This window comes from Silene latifolia, chromosome 8, assembly GCF_048544455.1.
Source record: "Silene latifolia isolate original U9 population chromosome 8, ASM4854445v1, whole genome shotgun sequence".
Lineage (NCBI taxonomy): Eukaryota > Viridiplantae > Streptophyta > Magnoliopsida > Caryophyllales > Caryophyllaceae > Silene > Silene latifolia.
This window is the reverse complement of record NC_133533.1, coordinates 53,415,034-53,419,769: the sequence shown is the minus strand read 5'-3', so window position 1 is coordinate 53,419,769 and position 4,736 is coordinate 53,415,034. Positions and strand designations below refer to the sequence as shown.

Genomic DNA, 4,736 nt, shown 5'->3' with positions numbered 1-4,736 from the left:
ACGACTCTGTGGATTGAGTTCAAGGTAAAAGAGATGTTTTTAGTGATATTGTCAAAGGATTCCGTATTCTGTTTCTTGATTATTAATTAGTTTGTGTTTTTTCTTTTTATTTGTTTGATATATATGGAGTAATTTTTAAGATCAAATTACCTCGTATGGTTCTATTTCAATTCTATCTTGCTTCCTTTGTTTAATTTTTAAATACGCGAACGCAAATTTAACAATTAAAAACCATAAATAATTAAGCTTCAATTCATCACTAGGAAAAAAATTACCACAAATAATATAACTTTCATTGTTATAGCTAGATAGAAGTTAAAAGCTAAGCAAGACTTAGTTAATTATTAGAATATGACGACGAAGGATAATCTTTATGAAGTTTGGTAAAGAAAACAAGTCTTAGAGAGGCCCTTTATTTTCTACGGCCACCACAGGTGGAATTGCCTCTGTCGCCCATGACAAAGGCACGGTGACAAGATTGTGATGCCTCATGTAATGACTCAGTAGAAGATGTTCAACATTGGCCGCAACCCACAGAAAAGGGCCCTTTTCTCTAGCATCCGAATAGAAGTTTATTTCCCCGCATCTTCCCCCGCAAATTTAGCCCCTAATTTTCTTGCCCGACGAAAACTTTCATGGTAGTGAGCTTCGTCAAACTCGATAAAAGCGAATCTTAAAAAACTTTGCATGTTAGTCAATACAGGGTGGGCTCTTTTAACCGCAGTGAAACAGCAGTCATGAAGCATTAACCTCATCCACCCAAAATCCTTATTTACACCTTTTCTATTTTCATAACGAACCGAGAGATTATGAACAATGTAAGTAAAAGGAAAGACGTAACGAGAACGTGATCGTGGTTCCGGTAAACCAGCCATATTATTATATATATTTTAGAGAGAAATAAAAGAGTAAATGTTTTTGAGAGAGAAGGAAAGATTTTTTATATTCAACTAAAACATTATGAAGACATATTTATAGTCCAAATTAACTACTCCCTTCGTCCCGATCAATTGTTGTCCTTTCGTTTTGGCACAAAGACCAAGGAATGAGGAAAAGGCCAATAACTAAATGACAAGTGGAACAAATTGAATGAGAATGATCAAATTACTCATCAAGTTAATTCTTAAAATAGAAAGGACAACAAATGACCGAGACACCCCAAAATGGAAAAGGACAACAAATGACCGGGACAGAGGGAGTAGTATTTAGCAAGCTATAACTTTTTGCATGCATTGGTTCGGGATGCAACAGTCTAATGATTTGAAAATATGACAACAGTTGTGATAAAATCGTTCTTCTCAAAAATAAGACAATGGTACGGTCAAAACCGTTCTTCAATTATGTAACAACGGTTAGAGAAAAACCGTTGTCAAAATCTGGCAACTGCTATAGTCAAACCGTTGACAATAATATTCTATAACGGTTTTTTAGTTAACCGTTGATAATTTTAGAAAACGGTCGTCTCCAGAACCGTTGTAATGTTTTTTTAATAACGGTTTCACTGAAAACCGTTTCTCTTAATTGCGCGCTTCCAATATTTGAGCAACGATGATCTATGTTCCGTTATAATTTGTAGTAAACCGTTGTTATCAGATTGTTGTTAATGCGCTGAATTGGCGTAGTGATGTTGCTGTCACTGTTCAACTGCCTGGTGGCGAGCGTGTTCCCTTTCTGTTCACTGTCAAGCAACTGGTTGCATCTGGCAATCCTGAAGCTTTCAGTGGAGAATTCCTTGGACCATCTTACCGTGGCTCTTCCTTCCTAGACCCAAAGGGCCGAGGTGGATCCAGTGGTTACGACAACGCAGTTGCACTCCTAGCTGGCGGTAGAGGAGATGAAGAGGAGCTCAAGAAGGAGAATGTCAAGAATACTGCTTCATCGAAAGGGACTATTACCTTGAGTGTGACAAAGAGCAATCCGGAAACAGGGGAGGTTATAGGAGTTTTCCAAAGCCTTCAGCCATCTGATACTGATTTGGGGGCGAAAACTCCCAAGGATGTCAAGATCGAGGGTATTTGGTACGCGCAGCTTGAGCAATAGTTTGTGTTCGTTTTTGTGTATAATGTGGATTATTATCTGAGCTCATTTTATTACAATCTGAAAGCTATTTCTGAAACAATTTTTAGCTGTTAGACCGCATTCTAGCTGAAGTTTTAATCTGCGTAAATTAACAAATTGCATTTACCCGTTCTAACTTCTAAGCTTATACAGACGGACGACTTCAGGCAGGGCCTGCCAAAAAATATAAAAGTACGGGTAAGTAACTAAATCATACGAAAACTGAAAATGTTGAACTAAAATCGAATACAGGGAAGTACATAGAAGAAAACTAAAAAGATTGTCGAAGATCTATGACAAAATTTGGAAGTAAATGTGTAGATTCTCTAGATCTTCCAAACTCGACGAACCTGGTTCCAGTTGTTGCATTATGATCCCTGGATGGCATCTTCTAATAAAAATTCTCTCAGTCTCCCCGTCAGCCCACCAAGCCCAATCGAAGTGAAGAAGTTCATGGTAAAGCGGGTGTTCCTCAGGTTATCTCTCGGGAAAATAGACTCGAACAAGTCATTCATTGATGGATCATTATTTAACCGTTCATTAAGCAAAGGGACACCCAACTGCTCTGCCAACTCATGGAAAAGAAACTTTATAAACATTCGAGATGAGGAAGTGGTTTCGTCTTCTGTCAGCCTGACGTAAGCTAAGATACGCCATGAAAGAGCATCAGTCCCTAGCAAATGAGCAAAGAATTTGGCCAGATTGCGCAGCTTGTTCGTCTCCAGGCGATCAAGCGTCGAATATTGCTCCACAAAACATATCTCAAAATGACTCTGGTACACTTGATGTATCATACACAATGTTTGACCCAATAAACCATAAAATCTAACACAAATCCTCTCTTGGATGCAACACTGCAATAGCATTTTACACAACTCCATCTCCTGTCCGGGTTCAAGCTTTATTTCAAGCAACTTATGCCCAACTGCTTCAAAATCATTACTCGACATAATCGTCAAATATATTTCTCTACGGAGTTCAACAAGGTTTCTGTTATTAGCATCATATTCATCTTCGTCTTCATAATCTTTATATTCACCTTCATTCGTCGACCCCTCTACGAGCATCAAATTCTTCATTCGTTTGACAAAGTCGCTATCCCCCCAGAAAACATCGAGACAAGTCTCAGGATCGAGATCATCACATAGAGATATCTCATGGGTAATCTGATCTTCCGGATTAACAAGATCGAGTTCAGGTAAAACAGATGGATAATCCTGAAATTTACCCTTTCTGATAGCAAACAAATCCTCAATCATAAACTCGACTCTCCTATCAATTTCTCCTTGGTACAAAATCCCGCGAAATCTGTCAAAGATGGGATGCATAGGCTTAGGGCAAAGTTGTTCAAGAATGCACCCACAATCTTTAACAAACTCCACTGCGACTTCAACACTATCATCAGTCGGCGTTTCTAAAAGAGCCGTCAGCAACTCTAATGCAACAACTTGATGAACGACTTGCTGGTTTACGAGATGGGCGATGAATTTAACTGAAGCACTGACTTGATGCTTATTATTACTCTTGTACGCTCTTTTAAGTTGCAAAGCTACCCTTCGAACTAGAAGATGTCCGATTTCAGGGAATTTTGTATTCACAACCGCGATCAATGCAGCATAAACATGGCTAAAACCGGGGTATATGAGTTGCGATTTCATGCAACTTCGACAAAATAATCCCCTTCCTCGAACTAGGTTCAAGTTGAATAACTCCGGAATTATGTTGTTGATATTACTAGTATTAACCTTGTTCACTAACCCGTTAATGCTCTTTCGTAGAGCATCCCACTTCGATCGCTGGTATTCCTCACTTTCGATATCTCTGACTCTGAGTCGTTGCAATTCGCGTATGTAGGGCACAACATACGCCATTCTACCCTAATTGTATTGTATTATTCAATCGAATTGAATTGTGGGTTAATAACAATGCATAAAACCTATATTTACAACAACGCTCTCTACTAGTTCCCTAATATGAGAAGGTAATACGAGTATTTTCATTATATTATATTATATTGTTTTCTAATATGAGATAAGGTAATACGGGTATTTTTATTATATTACTCCCCCCAATTTTCTATTATCTTCCCTCTTTCCTTTTCCACACAAGTTGATTATTATCTTCACTCTTTCTTTTTTTGGTAAGTTTCATTTATTTTTTATTAATTTCTCTCTCCTAAAAAATCAACAACTCTCATTACTTTATCTATTCTCTATTCATTATTCATTCTTTATTATTTTCTCCCGCCTATAAATTTCACAACTTCCAAAAGTTCCAATACTTTATTCTACTTTATTTCTTCTTTCTTTCCCTTTCTTAATTTTTGTGCCCAAAAGAAAGGGAAGATAAAAGAAAATTGGAGGGAGTATATTATATTTCCTAAATTGAGTAATATACTTAAGAGGATTCATATTAGTATTAGGGATTTGTATAACTCAAAAATTTATCATATCATTAATATATTCTTTTATGACATATCTTAAAATTATTAAGATGAAATTCACTACTCCCGCTATTAATATTTTACTTAGATCGATTGGTTAGCTAATTGTTCGATTGGTTAGCTAATTGTTCATATATACCTTCTTTTGTTGTTAGGCTGTTATTACTAGTTTGAATGCATGTGCGTTGCAACTGAGTAATTAACTTATTTATAATGCAAAAAAAAAACAATTGTT

General features: G+C 36.8%; 1 pseudogene; it reads right to left on the bottom strand.

Moving 5' to 3' along the window:
• Positions 1–2,207: 2,207 nt before the first annotated feature.
• LOC141595183 (uncharacterized) lies at positions 2,208–3,929 on the bottom strand (annotated as a pseudogene).
• Positions 3,930–4,736: the final 807 nt, after the last annotated feature.